At 30.0% G+C, this 25,555-nt stretch overlaps 2 non-coding genes and 2 pseudogenes across 3 annotated transcripts; 3 read left to right on the top strand and 1 right to left on the bottom strand.

The window, feature by feature from the left end:
* Window positions 1-4,157: 4,157 nt before the first annotated feature.
* On the top strand, window positions 4,158-9,001 carry LOC111281011 (rRNA 2'-O-methyltransferase fibrillarin 1-like; annotated as a pseudogene). Its single transcript, XR_016329164.1, has 9 exons — window positions 4,158-4,209; window positions 4,359-4,642; window positions 4,828-4,923; window positions 5,028-5,105; window positions 5,191-5,360; window positions 6,494-6,586; window positions 6,724-6,962; window positions 7,091-7,149; window positions 8,517-9,001. The product of XR_016329164.1 is annotated as an rRNA 2'-O-methyltransferase fibrillarin 1-like (transcript).
* On the top strand, window positions 5,672-5,744 carry LOC149513999 (small nucleolar RNA snoR60). The gene has a single exon (XR_016329430.1). It is a non-coding gene; the product is annotated as a small nucleolar RNA snoR60 (small nucleolar RNA).
* LOC149513998 (small nucleolar RNA snoR60) lies at window positions 6,015-6,085 on the top strand. Its single transcript, XR_016329431.1, has one exon. It is a non-coding gene; the product is annotated as a small nucleolar RNA snoR60 (small nucleolar RNA).
* Window positions 9,002-11,019: 2,018 nt separating the features above from the next.
* LOC111281002 (protein DETOXIFICATION 35-like) overlaps window positions 11,020-25,555 on the bottom strand; it is a 31,571-nt pseudogene continuing 17,035 nt past the window's right edge.

Here is a 25,555-nt window from a genome sequence, read left to right as displayed (position 1 = left end):
TCCTGAAATGTATACAAAGTTTCATGGTATTTCACTAAAAAACAACATAAACTCTTTACATTTAACATCATAAATAATGGTATCACTTTACCTTGATATCTTTATTGGAGACTTCATGATCTAAGTGAGATACATATAACTTGGTGTCAACTTCTACTCTTGATATCTTAGTAGCTCTAAGGCTACTTTCAAATGATAACAAACCCCTAGTCTTATGGGAAGACTAATGAAAGCAAACATAATATGTCAGCTTATGACTCAATAGCAAGATCATTAGTCTTCAATATGAATCAAGATCAGCAATATTCCCAAGAAACATTTTAAATAAATCTAGTTTAGTAAAATGTAGAAGTAATCTAGCAAAACATTAACAGATTTAGCTATTGAAGAAATATGAGAGTTCAGGATTAGACCCATGTCATTTAAATTAGTGCTACACTATAGGCGAGCACTCTAGTATTGAAGGTATAAGAAGAAAGCTCCATCGCAAAAAAGCCATGAACATAATAAAAACTAAAATGTTGCATCAAAAAATTCCAAGAATAGCAAGAGTATCCACAAATATAATACACTTGTCAACAAAAAAACCAAAACGTCAAATCCAAACACAAAAACGAAACCTAGAACCAATAAAACAAAATCCCATTCAACTTAAACAAACACAAAAATAATCACTGTGAATCTGAGTTACATGTTTGGTTTCTTTAATTTTTTTGTTATAAAAAGACCAAGAGAACTAGTGTGAATCTAAGTTTAAAAAACCAAAATAACCACACAAAAACCAACATGCAACAGTAGTTAAACCAAAAAACACAAACCAATCTATAAAAAAACCCAATTCCACTATCACACATGCATTATCTAATAAATATTTTACACAAATATTTTAAACAAATAAAAAAAAAAACCTACATGCAAATCTCACAACAAATATTCTAGACAAATTAAAGAAAAATAAAACAGTGAAAATAATTTATTCCATAACAAAAAAAGTAAAGCAAAAAAAAAAAAAAAAACCCAAACCCTGTTTAACAATTCAACTTCATCAAATAAAATTAAAGTCTATAACACCAAAATCATCCAAAAAAAATTTTTAAAAATGAAATCCACATTCAATTAAAGAAAAAATGAACAAAAAATTTTTACCTAAAAATGCATAAAAAAATTCAAAAGCAAAAAAGAAGAAACAAAACATATACCAGTGTTTTCGCACCAAAATTTCATTCTTTCAAACTATCTTTAATGGTAAATAAAACAGAGCACAAAATAAACTTAAAAATCGCGTTAAAAACACCTATCAAATAAACAAGAAACTTCCAAAGCAAAACATCCAATTTAATTATTAAGAAAAAAAAGTCACCTGTTAAACTTCCAAAGTAAGTTATGCAATATATTTATTAACAAAAAAAAAAGAAAAAGATAGGTGTCATTATAAGGATTCTTAAAAGATCCTTTTTATATAACATAGTATTGATTATATGCCGTGAATTTGCATCGACATAAAACTAGTTAATATTAAACGTTGAGAACTAGAGGTTATTAATTAAAAAAAAAAAAACAAAACACGTTGAAAGCAAACTTGATTTTGATTCTTCAAGATCCAAACCCAATTTATATTAGGTTCAATTTTTTTTTTCTTAACAAAGAGCTTAAGAATATATAAATAGTTTTTTTTTTTTTTATGTTATAATATAATTCAAGACACTTTGATGTCTCTCGGAAACTTCACACTCCATTCCTCTACCCAACGGAAATAAAGAAACCATGTTAAGAAGAGAACTTCGAATCTCAAAATCTAGGTCCAACTCACGAGCAGATTTCTAGTCAAAGAGAAAACGTTAATGTTGTTCGTATCGTATCCAATAATATTTTGAATTTTTTAAAATATAATATATATTGGAATAAATTATTTTGATATATTATTTTAAATTTTTTAATTTAATATAAATATATTTATAAATATGTATGAACTATAATAATACTATTAATAATTTATAAAATAAATATGTAATATTTTTAAAAACTAAATAAATAATTTTAAAATTTTAAAACATAATATCATCAATTTATCATAATAAGTTTAAAAATATAAAAAATAATATTTAGAAGATAGAAAAATCCAAATTTTAAAGGTTATTTTTACAATTAATTTTTTTTACAAGGTTAAAAATAATCAAACAACAAAAATTAACTTAAAATATAATAAAATATGTTTTACATTTCACGCACTATCCAAAAAAATTAATTCATTGAAATTCATCGAAACTAGCCAAAATCAACAAAAATAATTAATATTATCTGGTACCAAGTTCGGTATAAAAAATCATTCGTAAATATATTGTGTTCTGGTGTTACTGAAGCTAAACATGGCAATGTACGTATTTGTATAATGTAAAATATTAAAATTTATATATTTGTATCGTATTTTATATGAAAATTATGTATCATAATTCGTGTTGATATGAAAATATAAAATATATATTTTTTAATTTTATTAAATCTATATATAGTTATTACTAAAATTTTAAATTTGTTATTATCATATTTTATTTTTATATTATAGTTTTATCGTATCATCATATCATATTTTAAATTATTATCAACTAATTAAATCAATATCAAAGCAAAATTAAGAAGATTGATCCACGCAAAAACTCAATTCGATCAATCTCTTTTTTGAAGTTTATAATGACAAACTCAGCAATTGGGACAATGTACTTTTATTATTTCTCCAATATTGGTATTTAAAATTAGCGAGACAAATGTTTTTTTTTTTCATTTTTATCATTCAATTTTTTTTTTTGAAAAATTATCATTCAACTTCAAAACAACTAGTTTGGTAATTACTCCCCATCAAATTGTTTTTGACTCAATTTCAATGTTAAATAAAAAAAAAAATGTAGTTTTTCAATTTAAAAACTTAATTTATAAATCCAAGTGAAAAAAACTCCTTAAAAACTACTTTTATCGTAAGAAAATGTTTTTGGATTAGAAAATCATTATATCATATTTTTTTAATATTTTATTATATATATTTTTATAAAGATAACTATTGCTTCATTCATTCTCAACATAAATCTTTTTACATAAAAAAGGAGGGAGAGAATTATTTCATATCCTCTGTTCCTCCAAAGAGGTTGATGCTCTCGCAAGATTATGAGTTAACTTATTAGCATTCCTATTAATATGTTGAAAAGAACAAGTTTGAAATCCTGTAGCTAACTGCTTGATATCTTGAATCACATTGCCTCCTGCAAAAAGGGAATCCGCCTCGTTTAAAATCTCCTTTATAGCCATTAGACAATTACTTTCCACCATAAAGTTTTCAACCCCAAGCTCATTTACAATCTGTAAGCCCTATTTAATAGCTTTTACTTCCGCATGTAACTCATTGGTCTCCTTATCTACTACACAACAAGATGAAAATACAATTTTACCATCAGAGTCCCTAAGAGCTGTCCCCAACCCTACCACATCCCTTGAAGCCATGAAAAAAGCATCAACATTTAATTTTAGCAGACCCTGCTCATGTGGTCTCTAGTCACCTCGTGGATGGCGTGCTGGTGGTAATTCAACCTGAGGCTCCCAAAGTAACCTCCCATGTAACACGTGTCGAACCTTTCCCAAAAGGTTAGTATGCAGCATGCACGTCTCTTGATGGAAGCATTTGTTTTTGTTCGTCAAGAGCAACCATATACAGATCATACATAATTCCAAAGTATGTGCTTGAACTGCAAGGACAATAGGTTACACAATACTTTTTTATAATAATACTAAATACTTAAATTTTGTAATTACATTTTCTTACCTCACTTTTTGAAGACATTTTAAACCTTTTTCAACAGAGAAAATAGTACTAAATACCCTATTCTCGTCTCGTGAAATATTTGATTTCGAACCAGGATCATACTTGAATCGCTCACTAATCATTAATCAGTTCAGAAATGATTGAATTGAGACTTGGGCTTTGATGTCTGGGAACCATTTACATGGTTTACAGTTAAGACATGTAGAAAGGATTGGACAAGCCCATGGTTTTTTACCAGTCCTCATTGTGGGCTTAATCCAATCTAGTGTAAACCCTAGTTTTTTCGGCCGGAATATAAACCCTAGTCTTTTTATAAAAGGAAATTATAAACCCTAGCCTCACTCTCTCTGTTGTTCACCCTCTTTACATTTAAACTCTCCCAGGGATGAGACCTCCAAGAGGTAACCATTGTCTCTCTTATTTTGCTTTGTCTTTTAAAGCAGCATCTGAGTCTGATAGTTTGGAGCTAAGAATAAGCTTAGTTCTGTGTTTTTTTTTTTTTTGGTTTGGAGTCTTGTTACGGTATTTCTAATGGTTTGATTATTTGCAGGCCGTGGTGGTGGTGGCGGGTTTAGGGGCAGAGGTGATGGAGGTAGAGGAAGAGGTGGCGATAGGGGGGGCAGTGCCATGAAGTCCCGTGGAGGGAGACGTGGTGGCCGCGGGGGCCGCGGTGGAGGAAGAGGGCGTGGAGGAATGAAGGGTGGAAGCAAGGTTATAGTTGAGCCCCATAGACACGAGGGAGTTTTTGTTGCTAAGGGTAAAGAAGATGCTCTTGTCACTAAGAATATGGTCCCTGGTGAAGCTGTCTACAATGAAAAGCGGATTGCTGTTCAGGTCATTTTGTCTTTCCACTTTCTTTCTGTTATTTAGTACTACTATAAGATATTTGATATGATGGATTGAATATTCTCTTGTATTTGGCTACTTGGGTATTTTGCTCTTCTACTTGTCTTGCTGACAAGAGTATGATTAAATTTGCGATGACAAATTGAAGGTCTTTCATGAATTTGCCTTAACAGAACGAAGATGGGACTAAAGTTGAGTACAGGGTTTGGAATCCTTTCCGATCTAAGTTGGCAGCTGCAATTCTTGGTGGTGTTGATAATATATGGATCGTAAGCGTCAATTCTCATTTTGTTGTTGTTCATGTAATGTACGTGATTTGTAACTCCCACGATCCTCACCGACCTGTGTAAATTCATTTTTCTGTTTAATCAAGAAGCCTGGGGCTAAGGTTCTCTACCTTGGAGCTGCTTCTGGTAGCACTGTTTCTCATGTATCTGACATTGTTGGTCCTGTAAGTATAGTATTAACCTGAATATTCCAATGTCTTTGTATATTTGTATCTGTCAGAGTTGCTTATTGGTTCGTTTCTTTGGCAGATGGGTGTGGTTTATGCAGTGGAAACAGAAGTGGTAGAGACTTGGTGAACATGGCTAAAAAGAGAACAAATGTTATTCCTATCATTGAAGATGCTAGGCATCCATCTAAATACAGGATGCTAGTTGGCATGGTGGATGTGATTTTTTCTGATGTTGCTCAGCCTGATCAGGTTTGCCTTTTGAGTATTTGTTACTTTCTTTGTCATTGAGAGAACAGTGAAAAAGCAATCTGGAGGATGAGGCTTATTTGCTGGATTAACCTGCAGCTTGATATAGTGCTTTAGCTTGCTGGATCTTGATAATATGCCTTTTTACTTGTGTGCTCTCTTTTAATTGCTTCCCATATTTCAAATTTGCTTTGAATTGCATCTATGCATTGCTTGGTTTATTTCTCTTACCTCCTTATGTGTTTATTCTTCAGTGTTCTGTTTTAACAGATTACTCTTGATCTTCTGTGTTTGTAAAGTAGCTTTATCTGTCTATGCATATGATGAACTCTACTCGGATTCCCCTTCAAGACTTCATGGGTGATGCAAACTCGAGTTTCTGATGCAATATTAAATGATCAACTTTAAATAGTTAGCAAATTGTTAGCAAATTCAGTTCGTAAGGAAGGTTTTGTTTCTTTTTTTTCTTTTTTTTTTTGAAATTTGTGTTTCTGGGTTTTTATGTACTATAAGGATACAAGTATCTGTCTACAAGGAGTTGAAGCTTAAAGATACTTCCTCTTTTATCAGGAAGTATGTCTATGGAACTCTTGTATAGCAGCCTCTCTCTTTTCCCATGTGTTTGTTCTTTGTTATTTTTATTTGACTTTTATCACTATGCAAATGATGAAGTGCTCGGATTCCCCTTCAAGACATCATGGGTGATGCAATGCCGAGTTTCCGATGCTTGTTTCAATCTCTCTGTCATGTTTGTGCGAGGTTTTGCAACATATTTTCATTAAGCACTGTTTTTTTTACTCTCTTAAGGGTAGTAATTGTATATATTCGTTTCTTTTAATTTCTTTTGGTTATTTTATTCTTAAAACATGTCATGCTAGCATTTGAAAACTTCTTTTTCTTTGTTTTGCAAGCTCATGCATTCTTTTCTATACATGCACATTACTAAAATTGAAAAGACAAAGCATTTATTTTCATCGGTGCACGTTATTGCATTAAATGAACTTGTCATAGTTTGACAGCTTAGTCCACTAACAATCCTCCACTAACAATCCACTAGCCTAATCAACTTGTCTCTCGTATCTTTTACTTGTAGAGATGAGTTGATGTAATGTTCCTGCTTTTCTTTTATTTCTGAGTTTGTTTACTTACTTTATTTGCTGGCAAGGATTCTGGCTTTGAATGCGTCATATTTCTTGAAAACTGGAGGTCATTTTGTCATCTCAATCAAGGTTAGTGTTCCAAAATTTTGTGATTTTAAACTTGAAACTAGTGAAATATGTTTTGGAGACATGGAAGTTAATACGTTTCACTAGAGGCTTTCAGCTCTGCAAGTTTGTCTTTAACTTGATTGAATATTTGTTTCCAGGCTAACTACATTGACTCCACCGTTCCTGCCAAGGTTGTATTCCAGAGTGAAGTTAAGAATTTGCAACTGGAGCAGTCAAAACCATTCGAACAAGTGACTCTTGAACCTTTTGAGCGTGACCATGCTTGTGTTGTCGGTGGCTACTGGATGCCTAAGAAACAGAAAGCTGCAGCATAATGTTTTCTGGGCTGTCTTTAAGCCAATGTTTCATGTTTGCTTGAAAGGAAATGGAATCTTAGGTAGACTTGAGAGGGCTGTTCAGTTCACTGTGATTTTATTTTAATTTAGGTTTCTTTAAAACTCACTATAAATGTTGTTTTTGAACATCTGTCGCTAATGTTGGTTTTGATCCTCATTCCTCTTCCAGCATACCTGTTTTCGCAAGAACTGAAGTCTAGGGATGGCAACAGCCAAGCAGCAGCCAAGGCAGGTTTTTTCTTGTCCTGATCAACCTCTCGACCCTTTAATATTTATATTTGACTTTAACATTAAATCGTAACAGCTCGATTCAAACTAACTAAATAATTTTAATTTAATATAATTTTATAAAATATTTTTTAAAATATAAATTATAGTTTAATTATATATAAATATAATTTTTAAAGTTAATATGTTAAATTAAAATATTAAATAATATTTTTATTAATATAATATATATAAATTTAAAACCAATATAAATAATAAAAAATATTTTATATATATATATATATATAAGATCAGGTTGGGAACTGTTACTTTAAATTGATTTTTGATATGACCTTCATTTTAGTAAAAAGAGGAAAGACATGTTTTTTATCCCATTTTTTATTATAAACAAAAATTGATTTTATCATATTGGAATGGATTGAAGGGATTGTTTTATAATCCTTAAGCACAACGTTTTTATTCACAAGCAGGCACAGCTGATGTGATTAATGTGAAATAATAATAAACATTAATACGGAAAATTGGGAAGTCGAGGGTACAATGTGTTGCAAGTATTGTCTGTGTAGGGTGTAAAGTCTGGTTAAGTTTGTATATGGGATTGGGAACAGTCTTTTTCTCTTGCAAGTTTCAACTAGTGTATGATCAATATCAGCTTGAATTGAATTTACGTCGAGTTGTTAAAGAATTCTATGAAGTTTTAAATGCTTCATAGTCTTATTTCTACGGTAGTAGTAGGGTTAAATATGGCAATTAATGGTAACATTAATTCATTAAATAAATATAATAGTAGTAAAAGCGATGAAACAACCCATGTGTTTTGAAGTTTTAAGAAACTTGATTTATGCTTGACGAGTCTGCTCTCGCCGGTCACCATGATTTGTCATTTGAGTCGCAACCTTGAGAGAAGAGAACCCCATAACCAAATGACTGCCTCTTGCAGCCCTGTCAAGTAGAAGGAGCATAAAATGTTACTGTCAGTGAAGTAGCTTCCCATCCTTTCAAATCTTCATAAGTTTTACCATTCAACATCAGCCCAAAACAAAGCAAAATCCATAAATACTAATTTAATTGTCAGAACTCAGAAGTGGGATTTGAACCCATACCCTATCACGAGGATCAGAATGTGGGTCTGCCGCCTTAAACCACTCGGCCGTGAGGATGCTGGCTAATGCTGGATGTTGAAACTTTTATTGATAATAAAGTGCCTTCGTAGCTTGATTTAGACCAGATAAATTTGGACTATCGTCAATCTTTGCTCAAAAAAGAAGTGCACATTTTAATTTACGGAATTGTAACTTTGAGCAACTTAAGAACTAATTTGTTGCATAATAATGAATTAATGACTTCTTCCACAATCTTTTGAACAGGTGCAACATCACAAGTTGGAGATTGGATATCTATCTGAGTTTATTGGACCAGGACCAAGCTTGAAGGTAAAGCTCTGTTGATTATTATTCTTCGCATAGCTTGGAACGCGTTTTATATCTATCTCATTTGGACCGGGAGGAAGAATAATCTACGGGAAAATAAAGCGAAAAGCCAAAACTGTTTTGGAGTTACGGAAACTGTTGGATTCCGTTTTCAGGGTCTTAGAATGTGGCTGGAGATGCTGTTATTAGACAATTTTTGTACCTGATTGGGGCCTGTGAGATCTTGCTCGCTTACTCTTTGTTTGTTTTTTGTTTCGTTGATCCTTGCCGATCTTGGAATTTTTATTATCTCCTCTTCCACCAACGATGCCAATAGAAGGAAAAATCCTTACGAATTCTATTGATATAAGCCTAGTCATCTCGGTGTGCAACGTGAACTTTTTGTAGATGCCAAATGCATTAATAAAACTGGTTGAAATACAGGGGAGGTTTATTTTTATTTTATTTTATTTTTTTTTAAATTGGAAATGCATCCATACCAAGTAGCCAGTATCAACTAACTTGCTCCCAGCAGAATCAGGAGAAATAAACCCAAAAAAATGCTAAAGGCTAGTCAGTATATCCTGTCGGTACTAATGTCTTGTTCAGCCCACTTCCTCGTACGTTCCGTTGTTTGTTCACCTGCAAATGAATTACTCTACTACTTAAGTTTTACTGTCTACAATTCTCAACACCTGAATTGCATGAGAAAAAACAGAACGCAATTGACCACAGACAATCAAAATGAAATCATATTAATTGCTCGTTATTTTCTATTATGCTTAATAACTAAACAAATAAATAAGTGTTACAACTCAGATTATGCTCTATTATATGCAAAGATTAACCCCCCTAAAAACTCCATTTTCTAGCGAGTAAATAACAAAAGCAATTCGACTAACCTCGTTGTTCTAATTGGTTCTATAGAGAACAAGCAAGACCAGCAAGGTTTGCAAAGCAGCTCCAGCAATCATGCCTCCCCAAAGTCCATGCAATTGCGAGAAGAAAAGTTTTAAGGTCTTTAAGGAAGTAGCAGGTATGCTAAAAATTTGTAGGTGGTCTACTTTTGGTCAGAGTGGAGAAGTAGAATATTAGCTTGAGACTCCTATCAGAGGAAAAGCATGGCTGAATGCCGATTGCATCACGCCACAGTCAGGGACAAGGCCTCCATTCCTTTGTTTTTTTTTTTTTTAACATTAAACTAGTTAGAATCAGATGGAAATTGATAGCTGCTCGTGGTGGAGAGACAGGTAGGAGAAGAAGTGGAACAGAAATACCATACCATCACTCCTAAGTTCGCTTTATAACCAAGTTGGTAGCCGAGCGAAAGACCAAAAACGTAATTACAACCTAAGTTAATATAAGCAACCAAAGTCTGTCATCCACAGCCGACGGCAACACCTACAAGAATGACATAGAAAAGTGTATATAACCAGATGCAAAAATTATGCAATTAATTTCATAGCCTAAAGAAAATGGAAATCAAACATATAATTGGCACTTGAGATCACTGGCTGGACACTATTAAGAACCATGGTCAGACCAAGAATGTATGCCAGATGAGCAACAGCTTGTTTCATTTCTTCGCTGCTAGTAAAAATGACGGCATTGTGGTCCTCCGGTTATAATAACAAGAACCATGCAGAAAAGCCCAATGTGGAGAGACTGAAACACAGTGACATATACATAACACATGGCTGCTCTTGAATGTCCCAATCCAAGCTCATTGGAAACCTGAACGCTGAGAAAATCAATCTAAATGTGAAATCGATTAGAAAAATATGCTTTACCATCCAAAAAAAAAAATGTAAAGTAGCAAACCTATGATTCCTTTTCTTGAATAAATGGCAATTTTATTTATCCAACCTGCTACCAATAGAACCGTACAAACCTTTTGATTCAGCAATGCCCAATTTAGGGAAATTTACAAAACCAGAAAAGGCTTCTGTTTTGTGCTATCTTTAACATTAATTTCGACTCAGACAAGATCACTATTGCTATAGCTGACGAATGAAAACGTTCAGTTTTCACGGCAATCATGCCAGTATGCTTATAGCCAAACAAGAAACAATTTTTTTGAGAAAAATCAGAAAATGATGAATGAACTCCCTGTAGTATCATTATGTAAAACTCAATACATATTAAATAATCACCATATGCTGAAGGTTTTGTCTGAGATTTACCTGATAGCAGAGTTTATTCCAACGAACAACGTAGCTTCTTCAAATTCATACTGTCAAGTAAAATCAAATTGAAGGAACAAGGAGCTTATATAATGTTAAAAGATGGATCATAAATGTCTGAAAAATGCATCGAACGAATCCAAATAATTGTAAAATTAAATGGCTGGACTCATTTATTATCTTTTCTTAACATAATTATTGATTAAATATATTGTTTCTTTTGGAAAATTTTCCTTTTTCCCAATCACAATTGCTCTTTTTAGCATATTTCTTTAACTACTTAAAAGTTAAAACAGATCCTTCAGACAAGAAAGTCAAAACTTTTCTTCGCTTCCGAATTAACTTTGAAAGGATTGAAATCAGCCGCGAGGTACAATAATACGATTCATAAACAATTGATGCAAAGATTTTATGAAGTACTCACCATATGGAAGGGAATCGACTGCAATCACTACATCATTAAGGTGACCAACAAGAAGAATTATGCTCGTCATGTACCAAATCTCTAGCAAAGCATCACAACTAAGGCAATGGAGAGTCGAACAAAGGCCCATATCTTCTTAAATGCCAACCATGAAAAGCCATGCCACCCCTCGTTGCACCAAAAAATAACATAGGCGACTTGAGATAAAAGTGATCACCCAGTTGGTGATGTCAAATGCTATGGCTGCACCAGTTGTTCCCCAACCGAACACATCAACGAAAAGCCAAAGAATTCCAGTGTGAAGAATCGGAGCCAGAAACCCAATCCAAGCCAGTACGTTAGCCTTGGTCTGAGCCTGAAGGAACTTTGCAGTAGGGAAGGTGATGGCAAGTGAAAACAATTCTGGGATAGTTAGTATAGCAAACTTCCCAGCCTCGTCAGCGATCTCATCTTCTTGCCCCAGAAATTTAAGGATTGGGGTCGCGAAAATGTAGAATGGCAAGAGGATGAAACAGGAGGCAAGCAAGATAATCCATGACCTTAGCATATAAATGCCAAGCAAGTGTACTTGTCCCGCACCAACAGCTTGACCACAAAGTGTCTCAAGTGCACTCCCCATGCCGAGCTACATGTTAATCAATTTGTACATTGATTATTCTCACTGTTCCTTCCTGTGACACTTGACAGTACTAGAAAAATTCAAACGATTAAAAATGTTTATAAAAAATTAATAATTTTATCTTTAATTCACTTTCTCAATTACTTTTTCATTCTCAAAAATGTTAATTTGAAAGAAGCAACCAATGTAACTAGTTATGTTTAAAATCGTAGTAACATAACGTGGAGAGAAAGATGTGAGAGGAAGAGACAGCAAACCATAAAGCCGAAAGAGAAAGCTCCAATGACAATAAGAGCAATGGTGACGGCTGAGAGTTCGACGTTACGGATCTGCCCGACGAATATATTAGTGACGGAGTTGGTTGCATATTGACAGATTATTTGGAAAGCAATGGGACCTGCTATATCTTCCACATCTTCACCGTCTCTATCCAAAACACCGACTTCATTTCCTTGAAGCTCCACGGCGGCGCATAGTCTCCATTCTCCAACAATGTTAACGTCGTAGACGTTGGTGCCCCGTCTAGCAGAGGCCTCGTCTTCTCCATTTGTGGCCTGAGACACGGATGGCAGAAGGTGATTTGAGTTTGATGAGATTACTGATTATGAGGAGATATTTTGATTGGGTTGGATATGCCCGCTTCTCAGGCTACGTTGGCTTCGGCTTGCTTTGTTACTACAAATTAAGAATTTAGAAGCAACATTCGCTCTCAAGTCTCTATAATATCTCATAGGCCATAGCCTGATCGCAGAGTACATATGATCCGGTGGTTGTGCAAATGTTTGAAATTAATTACTACTACTAACCGTTCTCTGATCTCAAAAACAATAAATAACATATTTAGAAAAACTTTAACACTAAATTCTAATATTGTTAAATTTTTTAGAATTATATAATAAATTAAATAGGACTTGCAGACAATCATTAAAAATAACTAAGATGCAAACTCAAAATTTAATTTAATTAATTCATATAATCATTTTAAAAAAATACAATCAGTTTAAAATATAAATTTTAATATCTATAGTTCTTTTTCCTATCCTATTGGAACTTCCAATATATAAAAAAAAATTAAAATGCAATTTTAAAATATATATTTAACATATTATTTTTATTAAAGTAAAAAAATACATTGATTATTTTTTTAAATTAATATCACCTTAAGGATACTTATAGCACAGCACTAGTTAACATTTTCCATATAATAATAAGGGTTTGTGGTGTTGAGAGAAAACCTTTTAAAATTGTTTTCCCTATATTAATTTTGTTTATCTGCGTATGTATGAAACACTATAAGATTAATTTTTTTATTAAAATCTCACAGGATCTCAACCCAAATCCCACCTAACATCACAATCATTCTAAAAACCCTTCATAGGACAATTAATTGTTAGAATTTTCAATAAGTAGGTTATTATTAATTGATGATTTTAATGTTTAATAAAATAGATTGATAAATTTAGTCTTAATATAAAATAAGTATGAGAGATCAAATAATTTAATGTGATTACTTAAGTGTGGGTTTTATATATTTTTTTGGGTCAATGTAGTTTAGTGGTTGTGTAGGCTTTTAGCCCCATAAATCTTTGATAGAAAGATTTTGAGAGTTTTAATATAAATTGGCTAAAGTCTTCTCTTCACTTCTAACTAACGGTATCTACCCATTAAGAGTTGTCAGTAAAAAATGAACGAAAAAAAAGACCTAGTCTTTTTAGCAATTGATATTGCTTCTGCTTATCAATTATGTCTATCCAAATAGGTATGTAATATAGTGAAATTTGGTATTCCAATATTCACATATGATTCTTAAGATTTAAAATTATGCTTACATATGATATTAGAGCCTAATTATATGATATTAGGAGCCTAATTAACATGAAATTAAGTTTTTGGGTGAAATCCTGTGATTGTCACAACCCAACATTTTGATATTATTTTCCAAAATTTATTTGGGGTTTTTATTCTCCTCTATGAGAGGATTAAAAAAATGTATGGAATATTTTCTAATTCATCCTATAAAGAGAGAAATTAGGTTATAAAGATTTTGGTTCAAGATTTAAATTAAATTCAAAATTTAATTAAAATCTTGATATTTTAGGGGTTTTAATTTAAATTGGTTATTGAATATTGTTACCCATGTGCTATAAAGATGAAACAAAGTATTTAATTTCATAAAATTTTGAACTACATGCCCAAATTTGAAGAGAATCAAATTGGATTATGTATAAGTGTTTTGTCTAAAAATTTTGGCTCAAATTTATGTTGATTCATGTTGTTTTGATGCAATTTGAAGCATGGACATTGTAAATATTTGTGTTAATTAAAGTTTGAAGCATTTAATTGCATTAAAACTCAAGAAAAACATGAAAAATTGAAGAAGGAAAATCAAGAATGGCTATGAACTTGAAATTTTGTTCTTAAATTCATGATAATTTATGTGTTTTTGATGCAAATTGGGGTATGGGTTTTGTAAATCTATGCGTTAATAACATGTTTAAAGGTTTAATTACAAAAAAAAAAAGTATCAAATTGGCTTTTAAATCGAAATATATCCAAAACGGGTCAAATTTGACCATTTGGGTTGGGTTGACCTAGCTGGAGGTAGGAAATAATGAATAGTATCGAGTTTGAATAGTATTAACTCGGTAAACAGTACTAAGTCAATGGATAATGTTAAAATCAATAAATTGACCCGTTTAAACTCATTTGGATTCTGTTTTTTTATGTTGTTTATTTTGTTAGTTCAAAAATTTTAGCCGCATTTATTTATTTTTTTTTTATGAAATTTTTAAAGGACATAAAATATTTATATGATTAAATAAATATTATATTTTATGCACATGAATTTCGTTATTTTTTTAAATAAAATATTTGGGCAAGTTGTGATTCCATTGGAGGTACGTGATCTCCCCATATGTAGTTTAAAATTAAGGTACTCTAGACCTAAAGTTATGTACATAATTAAATAAATTTAATAAATTTTGTTTTTTACTAATTTTTGTTTATCTATTTAAAATGCAACATGCACTATTTTGAAAAGACAAATTAGGTTTAAACTCCACAAGGTTTTGATACATAGTATCAAATTGGTAATTTATTGCATAATTTCATTTTATTATTAGATAATATTGAATTATTATTTATATGAAATAATTAGAGTTTAAAATTATTATCTATTTAAAATTTTCCCATGACTATGTTGACATTATGTATCATCATTAATTTATGAAATTTATATATTGATAGATGATACATAAGAATAAATAATAGATTTACTATTGATTTATTAATGAATTTCTAGACACTTGGATTTTGAATGTAATAAATTAATTTTGATCTAGTGAGACACATTCGGTTTAAGTATCTCATAACGAGAGATCATATTTATAATGATCCATTGAGATATACATTAATTATTAGTGTCTCATACAAGAATGATCAACTCTTTAAGTATTTAATGACCCAGAGAGATGCATCATGGTTAAGTATCTCATGAGAAGTGGTCAAATTGCATACACTTAGTAAAGTACGTAAATTAAAATTATGAGTAATCCAAATCCCCATTGTGAGAATATATAATTAGTTACTGTGGGCGTTTGGCTGCCAAAGTGGCTCACTTATTGAGACTTTCAAAATTTTCTCATACATATGAATGGGAGTACTTTCAAATTACCTTATATAATTGCCTGCCCAAAAGGGATTATTGTTTTTGGTAATTTAGAATGAACATGAAGTATCATGGTTGAGGGTATACTAGTCTAGAAGGTTTGTCTACTTAAAAGGGGATATGCTTTTCGAAAACTAAAATATTTTCATATTGGTTTCATATAAAAAATGTCTAATTGCATGTCACATTCTTAGCCCAAAAAAGAGTTTATGATGATAAACTTAGACTTTTTAGTTTAATTACAAATAACATATCATGAGCTAGTGCTATTTGTTGGATTGTTGCTTATATCTAAAAAGTTGCATTCTTTTCTCTTGATTATTAAAGTTAATTTAGTGATAAAGACTAAGTAGCTTTAATTAAAAGTAATAAAGGGTGATTTAGAGTTTAATTAAGTCATGGATGTTTTCTAGGACATAATCATTAAGTATTAAACATTTTGTTGATTATTGTCTAATTGTTTTAAAATGTTGCATCTTGTGTTGATAAAAGTCTTTTACCTAAGACAATACGTGAATACTTTGAATATTGTTTAGTCATATGAATCTATAAAAATAATTGTCACATGCATGATTAGCAAGTTTGTTATATTACTTTGTTTCAATTTATCATCATTTGATAAAGTGATTTTATGAAGGATCATGCTTATACAAAATGTAACATGTGAAATTAAGTTTGGTTATTTTGATAGTATGCATTATGTATGATAAATATGTCTAACACGTTTACAATGTTTTAGTTTTATAAATCACATAATTATTATTTTAAATTTTAGGCATTAAGTTTAAAGTCTAATACAGTATATAATATGATATATATTTTGAAACTCTTATTTTTCATAGATATAAGAAAAAATATTATTGGATATAATGATTTATGGAAGATATCTAGATTTTATGCTAGTCTGTTGAACAATGGAAGAGTATTGCTGTTAAAATTGTGCAATTATGTTATGAGAAATAACATGTGTTAAATAATTATATAGTGAATTTGTTTTACATACATTGTTAGACTAGTTTTTAAAATCTTTTACTTTTACAAAATACTTATTAAATCAAGTTTGCTTTCATAAGATATCAAATTATTTTGCAATTATAGTATTATAATATGTTGAGAGAGCAATAAATAAAAATTTATTTTTTAGTAAGTATCTAAAGCATGTTTTTTCAGTATCATAAAACTCGATAAATATTATTGTAAAGATCCTGGGTAATAAAAATGATGAGTTGTGAAAGTAAATGGATACAAATAAAAGTTTTAGTGTATAAAAATAGGCAAAATTAGTTTTATAAATTTCAAAGTGTTATAGGTTTTGACTGAAATGTGCTATTGTTAAGTTTTGCTATGTTAATTAGCCTTAATTTTTTTTGTAACAACTCATATTTGATAATATTAAAAATATTATATTCTTTAAATGAACATGGGATTGGCTTATACCATAATCATTGTTTGTAATGATTGTCTAGAAAAATATGCATTGTTGACATTCATCATATATTGTATGTTAAGATTTATAGTATAAAAATTTTAGACTTTGTTGAATCTCATGTATAAAGTATCTACATTGAAAAATATTCTTTGTGGCCAGTGAAATTTTTTATTTTGAAATTTTCTAGTAATCATACTTGAAAGATTGAAATACCATAATAAATTATTATTAATTATTAAGACAATTTACTTGGTAGTGTGACATGCTTAGTATTTATATTGATTGAAAGCATGATTGTGGAGCATGACTTTAAAATTTTAAGGTGCATAAAATGATAACGGGCATTTTAAGTTTTAACTTTTTAGTGATCTATAGAGGTACATTAGGTTAATATCTATCATATGTATAAATAGACATAAAAACTATAATGATAATGAAATTTTTTATGTTGTTATAGATTATTTTTGAGTTACTACATGTGATTACCTACCCAAATGGGTTGATTATATGCTTTTAATTAGAAATAATTGTGAAACATTTTTTATAAAGTGAAAATATACATAGACTTAAGGAATTTATTTGCCTAAAAGGGATATTTTTGATAAAGTCTTTGTATTTTTTCATTGTTTTAATGTGTGATCACACAATGGAATAATATTTTCCTTAAAAGAATGTCCAAGATTAAATTTATGATGTGGCACCTTGATTATTTTGATAAGACTAGTAAAGATATAACTTGATTAAAGTCTTATTTACTTAAATCATTTATTAACATTTGTATTCAATTTCAATATGGTGGAAAAAAAGTCATCATTAAGTTAATGGCTACCATAAGTGATGAGTTCTTGAATATTTTATACAATATAGTAAATAAATAAATTTTAGTCACTTTAATTTATCACATCTGGGTATACAGATTTGTTGTATAGTGTTTTATGATAGCCAAGAAGGTTAACTTTCGTACAATAAAGTTTTAGATCAGTTATGATATCTCAATTTGTTTTAAGTAAAATTGAGAGTTGTTGAAATATAATTTTATTTTGATAAATATTTATTTTATATGTTTAACTCTCAATTAAGATATTAGTTTGATTGTATTAGTTACCATTATTAAGCCTATCAATTATCAATTTTTAAAGGGTAAATTGTTGTCATTTTTGACAATGTGTTTTAAAAAAATTTTAATATTTTTTTAAGGAACTTATATGTGAAGGGGAGAATATTGTTTTACACTTACCACATGTGTGAGAGTTTTTGAGGAATGAAGTCTTGTGCAAATAAGTAAACTATTTTTTTTTTAATTGGTTTAGTTCCTTGATAATCTTTCCAAAATTTTGTTGGTTTAATTTTGAAAAAGAACAAGAATTTTAAAGTCTTCTCTCATTTCACTTCCTTTGTTTTGAATTATATATGAACTAATTTTGATAGTTATTTCAAAGAATGATAATATAAAGGTTTTGACATTTTTGCTAAAACTATTCTTTTAAAGGAAGTGAAAATCAGAATGAGTTTTTTTGCATATGTTTTAAAGTAGTTAAAACTCATAAATATCCTAAAGTTATTATTTTAGAGATATCATATGTGTTAAGGTTAATGGGAGTTAATAGGCTATTTATTAAGACATGTTTTAGATATAAAATATTGGTAATTCAATGAGAATTTTGTGTTGTATGAACATATGAATATAAAGATTTATTCATAATATGTTAGTAATTTGTTTATAGTACCCTTGACACATTGTAGGATCCGAAAGACAGTAGCAAAATGAGTAGATCGAGGAATAGACAGAAATTGACTAACCAAATGAGTAGTATAAGCAATATCCGAACGAGTAACCGTCAAGTATACGAGACTACCCACTAGAGTTTGATGCAAAAAAAAAAGGTTTGAAAGTGGTATACCATCAAAAGGAGAAAGCTTCAAATTCTATTCAAGTGGTGATGATACAATCTTGTTATTAGTTAAACCTGCTTAAGCAATAAGATTAGAAGCATACTTTGTTTGAGACAAATGTAAACCAATAGAATCATTAGTAACTTCAAGGCCCAAAAAATAACTCAAAGGACCAAGGTCTTTCATCTAAAACTTAAAATGAAAAAAAATCTTCAAATCTTAAATATTATTTGTATCATTACTTGTAATAATCATGTTATCCACATAAAGTAAGAGAAGAGTAGTATCATTTTTAGTAGTTTGAGTAAAAAAAAGCAGAATCATGATTATTAGATATAAAACTAAATTATCCAATAGTGGTACTAAACTTTGAGAACCAAGCTCTAAAGGCTTGCTTAAGATTATATAAAACACGTTGAAGATGACAAACCATGTTGAAAGGTATAGATGAACTAAGAGGTGGCTTCATATAGACTTTTTTGATGAGATCACCATTTAAGAAGGTATTTTTAACATTTATTTGAAAGGTTGACCCCTTTCTAGCTATAGCAACAACTAATAGTGAATGAATAGATATGAGACATGCAACTAGGGCAAAAGTCTCTTAATAGTCAATGCCATATTCTTGTGTAAATCTTCGAGCAACAAGATAAGTTTTGTAACTTTCCACTAACCCATCAGATTTAGTCTTAATCTTGTAGACCCATTTACAATCAATCACTAACTTATCAGAAGGTCATTCAAAAATATCCCAAGTATGAGTTTTCTCAAAAGCCTGAAACTCTTCTGCTGTTGTCTGCTGCCACATAGGATTAGAGACAGCTTCACAAAAATTTTGAGGTTCATGTAACATGGCTAAAGCATAATAACAATGAAAATCATGAAGTTAAGTGTTAGGCTTCCTTACCCTAGTAAAACAACGAAGTGGAGGTAGTATGTATAGAGAAGGGACAACTATATCAATAAGAGCCTCAATTAGATCAGACATAATAAGAGTGAAAAAAAATAGATCACTGTTTCAGTCAAAAATACCTATAATAGTTTCTTCATTTGAAAAATCACAAGATAAATCTGTAAAAAAAAAATGGAGAAAAACATGGTGAATGTAATGAGGACACATTAGTGAACTTTTTATGTTCCTAAAAAACTACATGTCTTAATACGCAAAGATGTTTAGATACTAGATCATAACATCTATGCCCTTTATGTTTTATACCATAACCTAAAAAATAATACAATCTAACTCTAAATTTAGTCATTTCATGAGTAGAAAGTAGAACAAAGCAAGCACATCCAAAAACTTTGAGAGAATGATAATCAAATACCTTATTGTATAGGCACTCGTAGGGAGCTTGTATGCCTAATCTAATGTAGGAACATGATTAATAGTGTAAACAACAGTAAGAGCATCTTTACCCTAAAAATGTTTAAGAAGAAAAGAGAAAATGAGAATGGCACGAACTGTGTCAAGAATATGACGATGTTTTCTTTCTATTCAACTATTTTGTTGTGAAGTATATAGACAAGACCTATGAGGAAGAGTTTCATCATCCTATAACAAGTTATGAAACGCAATTTCTATATATTCAGTAACATTGTCAAACCTAAAAAATTTTATTTTTTTAAAAAAATTGAGTTTGTATCATGTAATTGAGTTCACAAAAAATGGATAAAAGTTCAGTTCTTTGTTTGAATAAATATATCCAAGTATAATGAGAGAAATTATCAATAAATATAATAAAGCAACGTGAACCTCTTACGGTTGGTATTGGAGCTGGATCCCAAATATCAAAATAGACTAGATAAAAAGGAGCGGATGAGATAGAATCATTTTTATTAAAAAGTAAACACTTTGCTTTCCAAGTTGATAAGACAACCAATAAAAAATATCATGAGAAATATTATCTAAGACACTAGTGAAAGCAAGTGACTTTATTCGAGAAATAGATACATGTCCTAGCCTAGATGCTATAAATCTAAAGAAACTAAAGAGTTGGTTGTTTGAGATGTAGCAGCAGTAAGCAAATGTTGTGAAATTTTCAAAGTTTCAAGCTCAAACAGTGTTTCAACCTTACTCCTTATCCTAACTTTTTGACCTGTTTGAGGATTCTATACAATACAGCTATATTATTGTGAAAAATGCAAATCAAGACCAATGTCACAAAGTTGGCTAACAAAAAGCAAATTTAAGGCAAGATTAGGAATAAGGTAAATGTCAGATATACATAGTTTTGAGGTTTTAATATTACCAATGTGGTTAGCTTTTAAGACAAATTCATTTGCTATTTTAATGATTGGACCATTAGGTACAAGTATCTTGCTTTTGAACAAAGAAAGGTCAGTAGTCATATGATTTGCACAGGCAATATCAAACAACCACACATCACCTGATAGGGCAGTAGACATGACATAAACATGAGATCAAGATAGTACTTGATTGAACAAAGTTTGAAGATTAGTGATGGAGATTGTAATGGTCTCAGAAGAAAATTTAAAAGTGTTTGGTTTAGTGATTATTACCGCAGCAATCTTGCTAGCGCAAGGATCATGAATTAGACTACCGTTATAATGATATTTAGCTCTACATTTTTGAACGGGATGATTAATCCTCCTACATTATGAACAAGACTTGTGGAAAGTAGAGTTAGAACTTTTTTGAGGACAACAGCAACAATAGTATCAACACTATGAGTTTGACTCATACTCAATCGAGTTTCCTCATATATCAATTCTATAAGAGCTTTTGAAAAAAAAAAATGGAGATTTAAAAAGTTATGAGTATTGATCTAAAAGATTAATATTGAATATGGGAAGAAAAACCCAAAAAATTGAAGCACAAAAGCAAAAAGTGAAGTTTAGAAATGAGAATAAACCAATGATGAGAATAAGCAAATATTGGTTATTCCAACATGGTTCACCTTCGAAATGAACCATGAAAAAAGAGAAAATAATGAAGACTTTATTATATTGACTTGTATTTTACAATGAGGCTTAAAGCCTATTTATACAGAGTTAAACTATTACAAAATAGAAAATACAATAAATAGAAATAATGACTAAATCAATTCCTATAATCACCCAATCAATATCTAACTCAATATCAAGTCAATATCTAATATTCTCTAAATCAATATCAAATCAATTTAGAATATTATTGAAATATTACTAGAATAATATCATCAATCTAGAATATTACTAGAATATCATTGACAAATAGGTTACTATTAATTGATGATTTTAATGTTTAACAAAACAAGTTGATAAATTTAGTTCTAATATGAAACAAATGTAAAAGCTCAAATAATTTAATGTGATCACTTAAGTGTGAGTTTTGCACATCTTATTGGGTTAATACTTGGTGGTTGTGTAAGCTTTTAGTCCGATAAACCTTCGATGATGAGGTTTCTAGAGTTTTAATATAAATTGACTAAAGTCTCATCTTCACTTCTAATTAACTATATCTACCCATTAAAAGTTGATAGTAAAAGAAGAGCGACAAAAAAGACCTAATCTTTTTAGGAATTGGGGTTATTTCTGCTTATCAATTATGTCTACCCAAACAGGTACATAATATAGTAAAATTTAGTGTTCTAATATTCACATATGATTCTTAAGATTTAGAATTATGTTACACTAATCACTACAAACAAATCAAAACTTTTTTTTTTATCTTAAATGGACTACATAACTAATTATTTGTGAACTCAAATATTCCCACTGAATTAATTCGAAAACTTCTGAATAAGCAATGTTGTAATTAATTAATTTTGTCAGGAAATTATTGTTAACAGGCGCTGGCAAATAAACTCCAAAGTCAAAACCATTAAAATAAATAATGCTTAGAAGATTCTTGGTCGGTTAAACTACTCCTTTTGCTTTGAAAAGTAGCTAGCTGCATGCCCTACCCGCAAGCCTTTTTTGGCTGATACTGAAGCGACTGCTGTGACTGTTGGTTGTGGAATGCTCCGTCTGTTTCAATGTTAGGCATTTATAGCTCGGGTGATGCATCGTTTTCTAAGAAGAAAAGAAGTACCCGAAGCGAAATGCTGATGCCCAAAATGCCTCTTTTTGGCTTCGTTTCACTACCATTCGTATCTGCCGAGGCTCGAATTGATGACTACTTTCAGCTACGGCACTATCCAGAGCAATGTTATAAGATGATATATATAAGAAGCTAACCAAACCCAGATAAGGGAATTCATATCAATTGGTTACTTGAATATTCTGGTTCGTTTTTGTTTTGAGTCGTTCAAATAGTTCTTGCAGTGTATAAAATCTAGGGTTCGCAAGGCAAAGCCAAATGCTATTGGTGGAGACAGCTCATGCAATCGTATTCAAAACAATTACAAGATAGTTAGAAAAGTACGTATATTCTGCTTTTGATTTACGTTTGACAACCACCAATAGCCATCCACCGTACCGGATGGTTCCATATATTTGTGCATGCACGTATATATCTATCATTCCGTTTGACCACTATAAATACACAATAAAAGCTCGAAGTCATGCACCAGAAAGATTTATATAAACACTTTGATGGTATAAAAAATAAATATTTAAAGGATAATATAGAATTCAATTTCCCTTATGTTTTCTAATTTTCTTTTGAGAAAAGTGAAATTAAGTTAAGGGTAATTATTAATTAAAAAACAACTTTTAACAAAAAAGGGCAATTGCAACTTTTTAATATATTATCATTTTATTTTAATTGTTTACAAAAATCATAATTTAAAAATAAATTGCAAATATTAAAATTTAAATCTCTAGTTTATTAAATTTTGTAAATTCAACTAAGTTGGTCCTTAATTACCTATTTAGTGGAAATGAATTTAACATTTTTGTAGTTAATAAAAGACGTCTTTGCATTTTTTAAAGGTATATTTAGACCTTTTGATTAAAATTAAATTTATGACTCATTTGAATAAAAATAATATTTTTAAATTTAATAATTGATTCAAAAATTAAAAAAATATAAAAATTATACTAATATAATTTATACCTTAATGTTGTTAAAAAGGTTTGTACCCAAAAAAAAATATTGTTAAAAAGGCAATAATCAATACTGTTAAAGAACTAAATCTTGGTCAACGCTAAGTAAAAAAGTAGTCTTTCCATTAATAAAGAAAAAAGTAGTCTTTTTTTTTTAAATAATAGTATTTGTTAAACGTTAGTATGTCATAAAATAATATGCAACCATAGATTACCAGTCCCAATAGTCAAAACATATCTACCATGCATGTATAAGATCTATATATACACATTCGTTCAGTGAACAAGCAATGATATTTTAATAAAAAATTAATTTTAAAATTTTAATAAATATATATATTTAATTTTAAAAATCTATTTAAAATTAACTTGTTACGCGATGCATATATTATTTTTATTTTATTTAAATTTAAATAAAAATATATATTAATATTATTGAATTATTTACATATTCAAAATATATGTAAATTCTACATGGGTTTTGATTTTTAGTGACTTTTTTTTTTTACGTTTAGCGGTGTTTGTGAAAAACGTCAATTAGAGTGCCATTAAACGTCACTAAAAGATTTGCTGCATTTGTGAAAAACGTCAGTCAAAATACCAATTATACACGTGTCACGAAAAATAGCTGTGTTTGTATCTAGATAACGCCACTATATTAGCGGCGTTTGTATTTAGAAAAACGTCGCTACATTAACAGTGTTTGTATCTGAAAAACATTACTAATTTAATGGTGTGTCAAAGGTATAAATGCCGTTAACTTAGTAACATTTTTATCAAGAAAATATCATTACTTTAGTGGTATTTGTAACACAAAAATGTCGCTAATTTAGCTCATTTTCAAGTAAGAGCACTGCTATTTTTAGTGACATTTTATGGTATAAATATTACTAAATTATTCATTTAGCAATATTCTTGAACACAAACTCCATGAAATTAAGAAATATTTTTTTTAAATAAAAAATTTATGTTAATATTTATTAATTTTATAAACGAGCTTAAATTCAGATACTGAAATTAATATAAACTTAATTCACGTTCAAATATGCATCTAATTAACACAAAATTTAATATTAGTATAATAACTTTCAAATTTTTTATATACATTAACAAAATAAAAATTAAAATGTATGAAATTGATGACTGCATATATTTTGAAGGCTGCCAATTGATGAAAAAAAATTTTCACCTTGGTCACTAGCATGTATAAGAACCTACTAAATAGTAGCATACAATTTTTAACACTTCATTGTAAGTTTTTTTTATATTAAAAAATATAAATATTTACTAAATATAATACCTGAGCTGAAGGACCACCGAGATCAGTTCCTAGAAATTGTTATTGCACAAAATTCATAAGATGATCAAATCGATCATGCAACTACTGAAATTTTGTATGCTCTTGCTCCATTCTAGCACGTTCTTCCTCAATTTTGGCATGCTCATATTCTCTTTTTACTTCAATTTGCTGAAAACATTGTTGCATAGTTTGTAACTCCTCTCTCAATATCGAAATATCTCACGAAGACTGACTTGCTGAAAATATAAATTGCTGAGAGCTACGTCTATAGTAGGTAGATAGTGTTGGACCTAATCCAAGGCCTCGGATCCGTCCATGCCTTTCTTTTCCAACAATTTCTATGAATAACCGATTTTTCAATTCTTGCATGTTGAGAGAACCATCAAATGCTACTTCAATCTTAGTAATCATTTTCTCTTTTGCTTTCTCATATAAATTAGTCATATATAACTATCAAGTTTAATGATTAATTAATAATATGTTAAAAAGAGTA

The sequence above is a fragment of the Durio zibethinus genome, chromosome 17 (genome assembly GCF_047325235.1).
Source record: "Durio zibethinus cultivar Kanyao isolate XHJ-2024 chromosome 17, ASM4732523v1, whole genome shotgun sequence".
In the NCBI taxonomy this organism is placed as follows: domain Eukaryota; kingdom Viridiplantae; phylum Streptophyta; class Magnoliopsida; order Malvales; family Malvaceae; genus Durio; species Durio zibethinus.
The sequence above is the reverse complement of the archived record's forward strand: the minus strand, read 5'-3'. Positions and strand labels throughout refer to the sequence as shown.